Source organism: Parasteatoda tepidariorum, chromosome 10 (genome assembly GCF_982258835.1).
Source record: "Parasteatoda tepidariorum strain Cologne lab strain chromosome 10, Ptep-v5.0, whole genome shotgun sequence".
Taxonomy (NCBI): domain Eukaryota; kingdom Metazoa; phylum Arthropoda; class Arachnida; order Araneae; family Theridiidae; genus Parasteatoda; species Parasteatoda tepidariorum.
This window is the reverse complement of record NC_141764.1, coordinates 32,378,959-32,396,082: the sequence shown is the minus strand read 5'-3', so window position 1 is coordinate 32,396,082 and position 17,124 is coordinate 32,378,959. Positions and strand designations below refer to the sequence as shown.

At 28.1% G+C, this 17,124-nt stretch overlaps 1 protein-coding gene and 1 long non-coding RNA gene across 2 annotated transcripts in view; both read left to right on the top strand.

The window, feature by feature from the left end:
• The window catches only part of LOC107455064 (apoptosis-stimulating of p53 protein 1), a 470,765-nt gene that overhangs the window by 42,792 nt on the left and 410,849 nt on the right, over positions 1 to 17,124 (top strand). The gene's annotated exons all lie outside the window — the stretch shown is intronic.
• On the top strand, positions 680 to 6,730 carry LOC139426295 (uncharacterized). Its single transcript, XR_011637515.2, has 2 exons — positions 680 to 1,279; positions 3,132 to 6,730. It is a non-coding gene; the product is annotated as an uncharacterized LOC139426295 (long non-coding RNA).

The following is a 17,124-nucleotide window of genomic DNA, read 5'->3' as shown; positions in this document are numbered from 1 at the left end:
GCATGACGCATTACAACAATAACTAATACAACAAAAATTAACAGACAAATAAATACATTCGTACGTCATTTCAAGAAAATGGAACTAAAAAACAACTGATTAAACTAAATGAAGCAAGACGCAACATAATAATAAGTAATACAACAATAAGTAATAAACCATGAGAAATACAATAAGTAATGAAACACATATAACAATAAGTAATGATAACAATACGAAATTCAAGAAAATGAATAAAAAACAACAACGAGTTGAAACTAACTAACGCATGACGTATTACAACAATAAATTACAACAATAACTAATGCAACAATAAGTAATACAACAAAAATTAACAGACAAATAAGTGCGTCATTTCAAGAAAATGAAACGAAAAAGTAACGAATTAAACTAAATGAAGCAAGACGTAACATAACAATAAGTAGCACAACAATAAGTAATGAAACAATGAGAAATATAATAAGCAATGCAACAAAAATTAAGAAACAAACTGTATATCAATACACGGAAGTGAAATTAAAAAATAAGGAATCGAAACTAAACTAAGTTTGACGTAACAACAAGTAGCAAGAAAATAAATTCATGAATACGTACGTCATTTTAGGAAACTAAAAGAATAGAAACTGAAACTAAACAAAGCTTGAAGGAGGTAATCGTTTATCCAATAAAATATCACCTTAAATAGGTCATGGTAGGAGTATTTAAAGGAATTCTTATCGCATTCTCTTCAAAAATGTTCTCGCAACAGGTGGAGGAAGTAGTTTTACGTAACATTAAGCGAGAGGAGGGACGGCGAATATTTAAAGGTGTTTTTTCGGCAGATCAAATACCGGAGTCTATTGAAAATGACTCAGCCTTTATTGTTAATACTTATACAAGCAAAGATTTTAGTGATTTATATTTTAAAAATAAAATTTTCGAAGACGTTCCTCATTGGGTAGCATTTTATGTACAGGACGAGCATAATTTAGAATTTTTTGATTCATTTGGATATCATCCAAGTAAATACAAGAATAGTTTCAAAGCATTTGTTTCTGATCGTGAAGTTAAATATAATAATATAAAATTTCAGGGTGAATCAAATTTATGCGGCGTTTATGCAAGCTACTTTGTAATTGAAAAATGCAACAGGGGTTATTCTCTTGATCAAATAGTAAAAAAGTGGTGGTCAGTAATGATTAAAATCAATGCTCGCCCTCCCTCTCTCGACTCTCTAGCGGAACATTTTTTTAAGCAGCAAGTTTATTTGTGGGAACCGGAACTCAACTAAAAATCATGGGTAAGTTGGCCTATTGCAAGGAATTATTATTATTATTTTTTAAAACTTTAAACTATCGAAATTTTAACTAAATTAATCAAAAAAAATTAAACATTAGACGATAAGTGGATAGGTAAATGATGTATTGTATTCTATGTAAATTTTTTACGCATAATTAATTGTGGGCAAATTTAAGTCGATATGACATTTAAAATTTATGAAAGGACAATTCTACCAAAAGTAAAACAAATTTAGAAATATTAAACTTAACCATTATTGATGTACCACATAGCTTGAAATGAATATTTTTGTGTCATATTATTTGATTTTTTATAGCATTTAATTGAAACATGTATTTTCATTTGAAAAAATGGGGTATTAATTTCTGAAAGAAATTGTTTGTTTTAAAAGTACTAAAATCATGTAAAGAAAAAAAATAAATATTTGAAAATATAATTTAAGAAATTTCAAAATTTTAAACCGCAAATTCTTGTTATAGATGTAGTTATAATTAAGTAAATTGGTTATTTAGGTAGAGCTACGCAATATTTTCAAAATTAAAAAAAAACATTCTAAAAATCAGCTGTAACATTTAATATTTATAAAATGTTCTTATATAGAATAACTTCGAAATGACAAAAAAAGTGTAATCATTTTTAGCAAAGATAAAGACAGTTAGGTAATTAGAAATATTATTACTGGAAATGTGCAATGGATTGTTTTTAAAATTAATAATGTTTATGTTTTTTTATATTGCTTGATATTGAACTTAAATAATCATTTAAATATTCAGTAAATTTTATCAAATATTTTAAACTAAATAGAAAATCAAATTGAATAATTAGAAGTAACTGTATTTCAAATGAAAATATATTAAGAGTCAAATGTAAGCAATGAATTTGGAGAATGGGTGATAATGAAATTTACATTGGGTCATAAGAGAAAATCGAATTTCTTCGTGTCTTTATTCAAAATTTGTCTGGCCTGATTATGACATAAGAGAAACATTCACGGTCTCGAACTAAAAAGTACATTTTGAGTTTGTCATATTTGAGAGAAAAGCGAAGTGTTTTTGATTTAATCCGATAATTAAGTATAAATTGAAAATATTTACTCAATAATTATAATTTATTTTTCATTTAATAGCTAATGTGTTAAAAAAATTTCTTGGTTAATTAATTTGTTAACTCATTTCTTAAATTACATATACAAAAGAAAAATTAAGTTTTAATTAAAATTATCTACGTAAAATTAGTTTTAGGTTAATAACAATGCACGTATGGAATAATGAGATTTGTTATATTTTAATTATTAAACATATCGAATTTGTATTATTTTTTAAAAACAAATTTTATCTTTTGAAAGCTATTCTGTATATTACCTTCGGTCTTATGAGCGGCACACTCATAAGACCAAATGTTGCAATCCGTAACTAATTAATTTGTATTTACCAAAAATTAATTTAAAAGCTGTAGGTAGGGATGAAAATTTAAATTTTCAGTTCCTAGATATTCTAAATATTATATTGAATAAAATTTAACAAAAATACAACGATTTTAAATTACTAATAAGAAAACATTAGGTACTCAGATTTTTTAATAAAAGCTTATTGATTGGAATGTTTAAAAAAAGAATAGATTATGCTTGTTTTTACCTTTAAATTAAAAATATAGTATTATTATAATTATAGTATGAATATTGAGTATATTGCCTTCATACCTTTAAATTGAAAAGCTTAACTTACTTATTTATGATAATCCTTGGTTGTTTTTATCTTATATTCGATTGCTTGATAAAATATATTTGACGTTCAAGCATCATGTTCTTGATTTCGTTTCCTAAACAGAAATTATGATTGTGTTGCTACCTTTAGGTTGTGCTTGAAGATGGAAAGGAAAAGAGTTCAAGATATCAAGGGAAGTAGAATTCGTTTTACTTACTATAAATATTTTCTATAACATTCAATATATACATTGATGAGCTTACCGCCTATTGTTACTCGACGTGGTACTGAAATCACATCAAAAGAACACCGCAAAATTTTCAGTTCAAACTGATTGCATAGATTGTATCAAAGTCGACGGCTGCAACATCGACTGTCAGAAAGATAGCAGTGACTTCGTTAAAATCTCTGAGATGATCTTAGGCGTTGCTGTAAAGTCTGATGACACTAAAACCTATAGTTAGTACACGCTAGTTGTTCATTTAAACGTCTGTTGTAGAAGCAATAGAATGACACCAAAGTACAAACACATTAGCTGTTAAGGCATAGTTTAACTCAGCAACGTCTGCTGTCGGAAAGAGCCATAGAAAGTGCCCGAGACGCATAACTTTTCGATGTTGCGGTTACAGCTAGAAAATGCATCGTTACATCGACACACAACGTTACATCGGCATACAACGTTACATCGACATACAACGTTACATCATACAACGTTACATCGACATACAACGTTACATCGACAAAATTATGATCAAAAGTACACTTTAATGCTCCTAGAGGATACAGTTGGACGTCAAGATCACATAGTATTCCGATATATTTTCTACAAAATTTTGTAAAACGTACATGCTCGTCTCTGTATCTATAAAATGTGAATAAAATTTTGAAAAATGTAGCCTCGGGTTTTATTTCACACAACACATTACTAACTTATAATTTTTTTTTAGTTTTTTTTCAGGTGCCAGTATTTTTATGAATGGTATATTGAAGTCCTAACTGGAATAATAACTGGAATAGCCCTAAAAAATCGACAAAGGGCTGAAATTGATCTGAACTGTCTACGAAGGGCTTCGATAGCTGACCTAAAGTTTAGGACTCACCTAAGTCTCGATACATCCAATACAATTGGATGCACCGAGTTGACAAATTATGTATGTTGACAAATAAATATGTTGACAATAATATATGTTAGCAAATAATATATGCTAACAAATTCCTTAAATTTATTGTTAAACTAATAACTTAATAAAAAATAACTAACTTTAACACGTTGACGATAAGTTCATAAATTTAATTTTTAAATTCCCCAATTTTTGGATCTTTTCCAATTTATAATACAGTCAAATATATCTCTATCAATAAATAATGCAACTAAAAAAAAATAGACAACCCCGCGTTATTTACATTAAATTTTAAATAATCTGGCTACAAATGAATTACCAAAAAGATCGTTAGAATTTAATATAACCCTGTAACCGAAATTTTTTAATAGCAAAAGACTAAAACAACTTAAAGAAAAATAGATTTTGATATTCGTTTTGGTGCGACGTGAACTAATAAGTTATACATTTGCATTGAAAAAAATAATCCGTCATATTGTTAAAAAGAAAAATACAAGTATTTATATTCGCTTTCTACAAAATGTGATAAATAAATAATATTATTTAACTATAACAGCATTTAGAATGAGTTAAATAATTAAATTGATAACTTAAGCTATTAAAATATATAAGATATATATTATATTATATAACTTAAGATATTTAGATAAGGTATATATAAGATGGAAATATTTAATGCCTATAATGATATCCCATGGGCAAAGTGCATTTATTATTAATCTTTACAGACAAATTAAACTTAACCGTCAACATGTTAAACGTTTTAAAACGTTTTAGATTGTCAAGGTTCACCATAGCCTATAAATTGTTTTCATGTAAAATATGGTAGACAAGACTTCTCTTGTCGGGCTGACCGCGAAAGGTTTTCGGGGTTTTCCTCTCGTGTAACACAAATGTGGGTCAGTTTCCCATGAAAGTCCTCCCCGTAGGCATTTTTAAAGTACTAAACATCAGTACATTGAAGATTGTCCATAAGCTAGTGATGAAACCATGTTTGCAGCCTTTAAATTACGTTTGGATGTATGTTTAATTCTTTTAAAAAAATTAATTATTGATCGTAAAATATTTATAATACTTATAAAATGTTTGCCTATTTTAAATATGTTGTTGGTACGTTCAAATTCGAGTATAACAAGTTAATTGTTATGATATAGATTCAGTTTCAAAAATATATAAAAAATATTTATAAGGCTTTTAAAGTTATATCTGTGATATTTACTTATTTATACATATTTTTTTTAATGTATACATCTCTTTTTCTGATATTTATCTGATAATGCTTTTATTTTTTAAATGTATACAACTTTAGCTGTGATAATTACTTGATTATACGTATATTTTTAAATATAATTTTTACTGTGATATTTACAAATTTTAATTTGCCATTGTCCCAAAGGTATACAATTGATAAATAATTATTTATATTTCGCTCACCGAACATAAATTTATATGTAGCGAAATCTGTGATATTTACTTTCATATTTTGAAATGAATATTGCTTACACGCAATAATTGCTGTGATATTTACAATATAAATTTTAAAACTTTTCTCTTTTTTTTTAATGCAGAATCTTTCTTTTGAAAGTCAGTTTGAAAAGTTTTTTTTATGATGAATTTTAATTTGAGTTTCTTTTAATAAATTTTACAATTAATCTTTTGAATTCATTTTAATTCTTTGAACTCATTTCAAGCGAATGATTGAACCTTTAAAAAAAACAGCTCTTTTAATTGTTGAGCGATAAGTACAAATTAGTAATTAGTTTTTTTTTAAATGAATAACAAATTTTTAATCAGTGCTTCTCAAATTTGTTTTTAATGGAATCCTTATGCAAAACAGTTTATTGACTAAAAATCATTGCTTTTTACATCTATCATAGATAATTTCAATTTTAGTTGTTTTCTATTTTGACAGCATAACTAATATTTTTTTATTTAAGATTCTTTTGTAAGAAACTAAGTCCCTCAAAAATTAGCTTTCAGATTTACTTTACTTGCACAAAGAGTATTATGCTACTCTTTGAAAATGTATTATAATCAAAACTGCTTTACGTATTACCACTTGTCAATTTGCTAAATAGATATTGCTACTCTTAATTAATTGTTTCCAATTATTAATATGGGCATTTTTTTCAAAATCAGCCAAGTTTCTCAAAACTTAATGTTTCTATACGCAACCAAATAAGATGGTTAATAGAATTATTTTGTTGTATAATTAATGTTTCTTTATTGTAAAATGTTTTTTTTTATAACTTTTAAATGTTTTTGTTACTTAATGGTTAATTCTTAACAGAACTGATTGTTCATTAACTACATTTTGGGAATCACTGATCTATCTTATTCTAACATATTTATTAGATATTTTTAGAAATGATTTTTTCCGTTTTCTTTTTAAAAATTAAATTTTGAGTGAATTGTAATTAAAAAATAAAAACACAATTCCATATAAGTACTCTGTATACGAATGTGTGTAATTCCTCTGTGCAGTTTTTAACTTATATCTTTCGTTTGCATATTAGTATGGAATCAATTTAAGGCATTTTGTTAAAATTATTTTATCAAATGTTAATGACGAAATACATATTGTAGAGTAAAAATTGTAAAATAAATATATTGAAATATGAATGAGAACTTTTTGTAGCACAGTTTCATATTATTTCGACTTGGTCTGATTTTATTGCCGTTTTATTGATACACTCATCCGGAAAATCAACTTAAATTATGGCTTAATAAACTATCAAACATTTTTACATTTTATTGGATAACATTGGATAATGTTCTTATTACTGAGTGAACAAAATATTACCTTGATTTATTCTGGCTCAAATAACCAAACTTTCTCTAGTTAAGAATGTTCTACTAGCTTCAGCTTACTTCTATCATTGTAACAGAATTCACGCGTACGCAAAGGTAACTTTTTTTTCATTTACTGTGATACTTAATAAAATTATTCGTGAATAAAAACTGAACGTAATTACAAAAAAACTAAAATTTTTTGAGGTTTTATAAAATAACTAAGGTTTGAATCATGACTTACGTTTCTTGAAAATTTAAAAAAAAATATTCCAACGGAAATGGTAGTTCACGCGATTTTTTAAAACCCAAATACTTAAAACTTTTAAAAACTTGACCGGAGTTATGTTAGACCCGTAGATATATAGATTGCTCCGTAAATTTAAATTACAGCAAACAAAGATTTCTTACGAAAACATGAAATTTCAAAAAGAGTCGATCAATATCTTATAATTTTATATTTATTAGAGTTTAATAGGAAAGTATTTAATTAAGTCAAGTGATTTTTGAAATCGGAAGTCTCTTGCCACCTTAAAAAAATAAGCATATTGAGATAAAATGAAACTTCCGGAAAATTTTAAGTCTATATGTATTTTTTTAAAAATGAACTTGCATGTTTATCATTTCAAAAATCAGATGTCAATTTTGAAAAAAAAAGTGATCCATTCAAAAGTAATGCCATTTAAGAAGGAAATAAACCTCGTTAATTTTTTTCTTCTTCGTTTTAGAACACTATAAACTTCATGTAAAGTTGTACAACCAATGCAATTACCTAGAGCTTTGATCAAATATTTGAACAATTTTGACAAACAGAATTTTTAATAGTGCAGGAGTCAAACTGCAGCAATAGTGAGTAAGTGAGTACAGAGTTGCGCAGTTCTCTTAACGTCCCATAGTGGTATTAATATCTTTTTGCTTTCCGTTTTATATATTCGGCTAGATTTTGTCTTAGTTTAGTTTACGTATTTCTTTAAGCTCATAAATGCTCGAAATTTCATACTAGTTGATCCTCATAGGTAAAAATTTTAGAATAATAATATTCATTTAGATTTGCTTCATATTCATTACACATGCTTGAGTTTATTACTCTTATAAGTCAATAAAAGTGTTATGAACAGTTCATGACGCTTGCTTAAAAGTCTTTTTTATACGAATATGAACACGTTCAGTCACCCGCGACTTAATAATAAAAGTAAGTTTCTCGATTAAGTATTGAATGAGAAGATTTTTATTTCAAATACTTTTTACAAAACAAGGCCTGAGGCAAATTTAAAGAGGCGTTCAAGATCAATCACTTGAACCAGAAGCATAATTCGACCATAATCATCATGTTAGATTTGTAAAGCGAAATATTCTTTTATTGAAATGTTTACGTTAAATTTTTATTTCTTAATTACATATAAATGTCGAAATACTTGATTAATCAAGTGAAGATTTTTAATAATACATTGTCAGAATTTCTATTTTAAAATTACGGAAAAATAATCAGCAGCTGTTTGTTTATCAAGTTAAGCACAAAGTTTACAATAAAAAACATTTTTTACTATTACGGTTTTGAAACCGTTTACAACTAGTACGGTTAAAAAACCGTGAATAGGAAACCATACGGTTTTTTAACCATTTACAACTAGCATAGTTTCAAAACCGTAGTAAAGATGTTTAACTGGACATAACCTAATACAGCTAGGCCTTTCATTAGGTAATGAGCATTAGCTGTGGTTCAGTTGTGTTCTGTCAAATGAATGTGGAATATCAAATGATGTGTGGTTACCATAGAATATGGTTTTTATTAGATTATCTGGTTGTTTCTCCTATTGTAAGAAATTGGAAATACTAAACATTCTGCGTTAAACTGCCTTTATGGTGTTGCCATCTAGGTGTTAACGAGAGTATCGTATTCTAATAGTTTATGGACACAAATTGGGGAGTGAAGAACACTGGAAACTCTTCATGTTTGGAAGGGAATCGAACCTTGTTCAGCTAGTCAAGAGATTGAGAATTTAGCACTCTTGGCTATAATATTTACCCAGCACGAAACCAATTGGCCTCAAGCTAATTGCCGGCAAACCGTTACAATATCAATAAAAAAATTACCAAAGGAAGGGAATAATACTATATAATTTGATTTTGTTAACTAGATGTATGTTTCTTTTTCTACCAGAAATTATCTATACCTTAGGGGAGAGTGGGGTCAATTGTAACATTTTTTACTTAACTATTGTTAACTAACAAAAATCCAATATATTATTAGTATTAATTGACAGACGAGTAAAGTAGACTATCCTCTACTAGAAAAAAAACCCTTATTTTAAATGTTATTATATTAGTTATTAACAATTTTGGACAGTCGTGCACTTGTTACAATTGTAACAGTTCATAAATTCAACTAAAACATAGTTAATTATACATATTATCATAGTTGTGATATATTTTTTTATTGATCAAAATAGTAGTGATATTTTAGGAGTAAAAATAATGATGAGTAGAGACGTAAAGGGTTAAACTTTTAACTTTAAAAGGTTAAAAATTTTAATTTATGCTGTGAAAGGTGACAAATAAAATAATGCACATGCAACATAATATAAATGATATAGGAAACTATTGGTGCTTCTTAAAGAGTTAAGTAATGGCTTGTAAATATAGGATTATTTATTTTCAGCTGTTACAATCGTCCCTTTACTTATTGTTACAATCGTCCCCAAGACGCCATTTCAGCTTCATTTGTTAAAAACGATGCTAGTTAATTAACAAAACTTATCCTTTTTTTAAATGTTAATTAAGGCGTCTACTTACATATTCGATCAATAATTTTTATTTATTTAAATAAAATTACTTTGTAACAATATAATATTCTAATACCAAAAAAAGTACTTACGTAGCGTGAAAATATCTTTTGTGATGTAACTCTTTCAAAAGTATAGAAAAATGGTTGCCAGCAGGGGTGTACATGTAGATTTATTAAATACACCTTGTGCGCCGCCTAGGAACCAAATCTAGAACCTGGCACTCGAAATTTTTGCACTGTTACAATCGTACCCTGTTACAATTGACCCCACTCTCCCCTACAGTATGATAATTTGGGAAGAATTTGTTTTCTCCATATTTTTAAATTCCTCAAAGAATTTTCTTTAATTTTATTTGATATTTTAAAGTTGTAGCAAAAAAAAAAACGCAAGCAAATTTTTTTTTGAAAATAAAAATGTCTATATCTCTATAAATATTTAATCTAGGTTTATGAAATTTTATGCACTTATTGCAAATAATAACCCAAGTAATCGGTATACGTCACAAGCTCATTGCTTGATTTTCTGACATGGGGTGCTCAAAAATACTTGTTTTCTTTCGTAATTTACTGTCAGTCCCTGAAACCTCTTAACATTTAAAACCTTGATGCTAAGTATGAAAAATCGCGTGAACTAAAGACCTTTAAAATCTATATATATATTTCTCTTACACGGTGACAAAAAGCCTCATTACAACTCCCCGAATGGCAACGCTAGAAAATCGACCAATGATTGCCGTTTAAAATGTCACATGCCAAATGTAGCTGAGGTGGCTCAACATATAGCACTTTTAAAAACGGAAACTGAAATAACAATTCAGCTGCGGCAATCTCATACTATTAAGCTAGGCAGACGTGAGTAGTCTTTGTCAATAGATCTCTATTTTAGTATTTTGTCGAAAGCGCTTTTTTTCACAAATTTATATATTACGAATTTATTTGACGATTTTTGATTTATATCATGAATTTATTTGTTTTATTGTTGTTTTTAGTTATCCATTAAAAAAATGAGTCTCAGTCGCGCTGTTACGCTTTTGAAGTATAATCAAAAGAAGCGTGCTAGTCAAAATTTTAACCTTTTTAAAGAGATATCAGTTTTAGAAATTTTATCTTAAGATTTTAGATTATAGCACATTTCTAAAAGGTTTAACGAATTACATGTCATTTATTTGAATTCAAATTTATTTTAATGACTTAGTATTTACTAAAAAGATGTAATTTTTTTTAAAAAAAGAAGTTGTTATATGGATTTGAATGATTGTTTTGAATTCTTAGAATTTTGTGCATTTGCAATGTACCTAAGTGAGCAGCGAGCGAAGCGAGCTTGGTTTGCGAAGCAAGCCATATAAGATTGCATAGCAATTTTCGGGGGTTGGCGAGCGTTAGCGAGCAGGGGGCGCAGCCCACTAGTTAAGAAATAATCCTCTAAATATATTTTGATAAATTAAAAATAAAATTCCGAAACTTAATGTGCCTCCTCCATTATTGTAAGGCAGTGTATATATACGAGTACATCTTGTATATGTATGTATATATTGGAACATTTTCTAATTTTTATTTACACTAATAAAATTTTATTTCCAAATTATTTGTGTTAGAAAAAAACGTAGGCTACGAAGGAAAACGTCATTGTGTTTATGTTTTTGGATTATAAATCTGGCTTGAATTACCCGGGTTAAGAATCAAAATTTGAAAAAATATTCCAATATCCCTATGAACAAATTCGCGACGTAAATAACTTTAATAATAAAATCGCAACTATCTCTGAAAATGTGGAAAAAATACCAACAACACGTGGACAGGACTGATTTTACACTGTTCATCTGTTTATTCTTAATAGTTTTGCATTAAAATAACTTGAAGAAAGTAGATACAAAGCTATGTCTTTTCAAACTGAGCTTGCGAATAATGAACTATACAATTATGTAGATTACCTTCTCGTTGTGTATTTCCTAGGTAATGTACCTATGCAAGAAAAAAATATAACAATAATAAAACGCATCCTGCGGCACAGGTGTGACCGCGACCGGACATGTTGCGTCCTTGAAGCGTAATCGGTAAACTAGCGGTTCATCTTGCTATTATTTTGATATATACCAATCCGGTTATGCGATGGAAATTGATGAGACACGCAGACTGGTGACTCGCGGCATCCTCATCTTCTTCTTCTTCGGATGTGTTTGGAAAGCTGAAAAAAGCTCATTAGGTTATTCAATTGGTCTTGCGGTTGTTGTTGTTGTTATCTCATAACTTCGATGCGGAAACAAAATCAAAAGGAGAACTTAGTTTGTTGTTATTGATTGGGGTGGTAGTTATTATCTAGCTTTCTTTTGGTTTTGGTTTAGTTGCTTGTGGATAGACTTAAGAAAATGAATACAGTAGAGGATGGGAAAGATTGAAATTAATGTTACATATGAAGGAAACGTAATTTTTTTTATTCACTAGAGAAGTGTAACTTTTTCTACTTTTTAACTTATTTTTATTAGGTGGGGGAAAACTAGAATTTAGGAATGATTTCGCTAGTGACGTAAACTAATGTGCTTCTGGTGATTTATCTATAATCCAGATATTATAATCTTTGCATTAAAATAAAATAGACGAACCAATAAAACATAATTTTGTTATACTCTATAACAGCGGTTTCCAACTGGCGGCCCGCGAAGCCTTTTTATGTAGCCCGCGAAGCCTTTTTATGTGGCCCGCGAACTAAATATATTTTTTTGCGGACAATTTTCGTAAAATTTTTTTATGGGTTTAAAATACTTTTCTCGTTAATAAAAACCTAATTTCTTCGTTTCTGTGAAATTTATCATACCAACGATGCAAAAAAATTTATTTCTCAGGTCCAAGGTTTTAGAGATTTGCATCCAAGAAAATATTTATTCAAATACAAAACTAATTGTGTATGTTGCGCTTTTTTATTTAATTTTTTTTGTATTTTGTGAACATAATTTAACATGTATGTATCAGAAATTTTCTCAAAGAAATTCTTAGATTTAACTTTTTGAAACCACTTTATTTGGACGAAAATATTTACACACACATTTGTAAGTTTTAAATTTAAAATGCAAATATCTATTCTCTGGTGATTGCAGCAGACAAACCTCAATTTTGTCATTGAACATTTTGTGTGCTACAATTTAAGTTTTAATACCAACCTTTTCAAAGTTTTATATCTTAACAATTAGATATCTGTTGCACATTAATTGTTTAATACATAAGTTCACATTAAAGTTATTGTAGCCCGAATCTTTTAATATGCAATTAAATATGTTTAAAAATCTGCTTCTTACTTTAATTCAATGCTTTTGTTTTGTACAACTTGGTAAAATTCTGACAGTAATATTCAATGCCCCTTCAAGCATAAAAGAGTCCTACGTAAAATTTTGATAAAGTTGCGGCCCGCCATTTGATTTGTGTTTTTAATTGTGGTCCCCAGCCTCATGTTAGTTGGAAACCCCTGCTCTATAAGTAGAGCCGTGATGGCTAAGGAGATAGAGCGTTCGCCTTCCAAAGAGGTGAACCGGGTTCGAACACCAGAAATGGCTAGTCGATACGAATTCCACATCCGGTTAGCACCAATCGCAGTGCTAACGTAAAATATCTTCAGTGGTAGACGGATAGGGGTTAGAGTCCCCTCGCCGTCAGGCTAACCGTGGGAGGTTTTCGCGGTTTCCCTCGATATGTAACGCAAATACGAGTTACCTCCATCCAAAAAGTCCTCCACAAAGGCAAATTTCTCCCAATACATGATCCAGGAGTTCCCTTGTCTTCTGGATTGGGTTCAAAATTACAAGGCTAAGGAGTTGAGCTTTAGAAGTCATAAACCCAAAAAATTGGGTCGGCTGTTTAATATAAGGGTTATAAAATAAAATACTCTATAAGTATTTGACACATATAGTTGTACACGCATACACAGTAAGTACTACAGTATAAATGCACTTAAAATTTACTATGGGTTGTATTTATCTTTTAAGTATCATTTTATCATCAATTATCATTTTAGCAGATTATTATTTCATTTCAGTATCAGTTATCATTTTAGTAAATAGTGCTTTTCTTTGTTAATCTCTTTAAATTCAACGCAGTTGCGCTCTTGTAACTCAAAAATAAATTTAGAAACTAAATTCTATGTTATCGTTAGATCAATGTTTTTATATTTTTTCAATTACTTAGGTAAATACGATTGCTATAGAAAGTAAATACGAAACGTAAATTGATTGCTGTAGGTACGATTATTTAGTACACAGAGAAAAAAAAATCTGGTAAAATTAACGTACTGTATGGTAAGGACATTTCAGGGAAAAAAACATAATTCTAATAAATAAAATTAAAATATACGGTACTTAAAGCATTAATTAAATAATTTTCCTTTAATATGGTTCAAATTCTGGTTTTCGAAATTATAATTCTCATTACCACAAATTTAGTAAAAATTACGAAAGGGAAAGTAAATTTAACCAAATAAAAGGTATACCATGCTCTTAGGTATCATGACAAAATTATCAAATTCTACAATATTTACCGATTTTTATCGCATTATAAAGCCATATTTTATTGTTAAACTTCCAAAATTATTACCAACGCACTTCGATCCAAGTAATATGATTTATTGCTCTGATATTTTAAATATGATTGATATGAAAAAGGTGTATACATTCGGAATAAAAAAAGATTTTGTAAGCTTTTTTGCAAATAAAACTAAACAAAAAGTTCGGTTTATGCTGATTTTGGTACATTTTAAAGTCTTGCCAGATATCTTGACATTTTTAATATTCTTTCTAATATTTTTGAACAATTGTGTCCAAATATTATTGCTATATATTGTGTCTAAATATTATTGCTATCTTTCTTTTTTTTTTAATTGTACGCTAATTTAATTGGGGTTTTTTTTGTCTGTAGTATGTGTTTCGTCTATAAATAAACTTAAAAAATTACCCAAATTAAGTCCGTTTTTCAATTTCTGTCAAAAGTAATTTTAATTTCGTCAGTCCTAAACTGAAAAATCTTTCTTAAATAACTTTTGTTGTGAACTTTAATCAGCATAAATTCTCTCGATGTTTCTTAAAAGTAAAAAGCTCTACGATTTTGTTTTTAGGTTAGATAAAAATAACATTATTTTAACCTTTCTAGTCGTCTTTAGAAACGGAGCTTATAAAATTTTATTTTGCTTTATTTTTCTGTATACCTATCTTCATTTAATAACATGCGACTTTTTAAATACATATCATTAAAGGATATTCAAAAACGTTATAACTACGCTAAGTCTGAATACAACAATAAGCTAAATGTAAGACAAGAAAAAACACTATTTCAATCTCAAACCAAACGATTTTTTATGTCTTCCACTAAGAATCCATAGAAAGGCAGACGGTAAAAAAAAAAAAAAAATCGTTTATTTAGAACTCAAACAGAATTTTATTGAAATCCGCTTTCACAAAGCTCCCATGCAGACGATATTGTGTAGTTCGTTTTGTGGGTACTGTTGTTGTCCTACATTTGTATTTTAGAAAGACGGCGGGATAAGGTAAAACCGCTGACAAAAACGCGTTATTCTAAGGCGGGGGAGTTTTCTGAAGTATTAAGAAATGGAAGAAAAAAATATACCCGCACTTCTTTATTTTATCTTCCTTTTCTTTTTATCAAAAAGATATTTGAAATGCTTTCAAATTTTATTCAACTCGAACGGAATATAAAAAAAAAAGAATTCAAGTTGTTTGAAAGACACAAAACAGTTCGACAAAACGACAAAATATTTCTGCGTCTTCCACACACAAGTGTTTTTTTCTCCATTAATGAAATGATTAAAACACACTTCTTTTTTTGACATATTTAAAAAAATAATTCTTTCATTTTTTTTCTGCATCTTCCACACACAAGTGTTTTTTTCAGAAATGAAATGATTAAAACACACTTCTTTTTTTGACATATTTAAAAAAAATATTTCTTTAATTTTTTTCCATTGAAAAAATCAATGTTGATAAGTATCTCCATTTTAAAGTCAGGCAAATGTAATGGATTATGATATTTCTCTATTTTATTTCAATAAAAATGAATTTTAATACTTTGCATATTTATTGTATGCAGTTCGATTATGATATAAAGCTTAAAAGTTGTCGATTTGCCTTTACCTAGCTAATTTGCAGATTAACTAGGGTAATGTGTTAAAGCGCGAAATATAGTGTTTTCCCCAATTTACCTAGGTAACATGCGAATCAGCGGTTTCAGCATTATTCGTTGAATGAATTTTATTACTTTACATATTTATTGTATGCAGTTCGGTTACAATATAAAGCTTAAAAATTTCCGATTTGCCCTTTACTTAGCTAATTTGCAGATTAACTAGGGTAATGTGTTAAAGCGCGAAGTATAGTGTTTTCCCCAATTTACCTAGGTAACATACGAATCGGCGGTTTCAGTATTATCCGTTGATGTTCAAAAGTTTCCATCTCTCATTTTGTTAACTAATTAGTTGATTGCTTGGATTCTATTGACTTGATTCTTTATGCATTGAAAAATAAACAAATGGAATTAAGTTAATTTCCTTAATTGTATTTGAAACAACATTTTAAACAATTTGATTATTTATTGCATAGTTTTTAAAGTATTCATGAATCAATTGCTGTGTTGATTGATTGCATTGACTTGATTCTTTGTAGATTGAAAAATATATAAATGGCATTAAGTTAATTTCCCTTATTGTATTTAAAACAATATTTCAAACAATTTGATAATTTGTTGCATAGTTTTTAAAGTATTGATGAATCAAGTGCTGTGTTGATTGATTGCGTTGACTTGATTCTTCATAGATTGAAAACTAAATAAATGACATTAAGTTAATTTCCCTTATTGTATTTAAAACAATATTTTAAACAATTTGATTATTTGTTGCATAGTTTTTAAAGTATTCATGAATCAATTGCTGTGTTGATTGATTGCATTGACTGGATTCTTCATAGATTGAAAACTAAATAAATGACATTAAGTTAGTTTCCTTTATTGTATTTAAAACAATATTTTAAACAATTTGATTATTTGTTGCATAGTTTTTAAAGTATTGATGAATCAATTGCTGTGCAGATTGATTGCATTGACTTGATTTTTTATAGATTGAAAAATAAAAAATGACAATAAGTTAATTTCCCTTAGTGTATTTAAAACAATATTTTAAAAATTTTGATTATTTGTTTCATTGTTTTTAAAGTATTGATGAATCAATTGCTGTGTTGATTGATTGCATTGACTTGATTCTTTGTAGATTGAAAACTAAATAAATGACATTAAGTTAATTTCCTTTTTTGTATTTAAATCAATATTTCGAACAATTTGATTATTTGTTGCATAGTTTTTAAAGTATTGATGAATCAATTGCTGTGTTGATTGATTGCATTGACTGGATTCTTCATAGATTGAAAAATAAATAAATGACATTAAGCTAATTTCCCTTGTT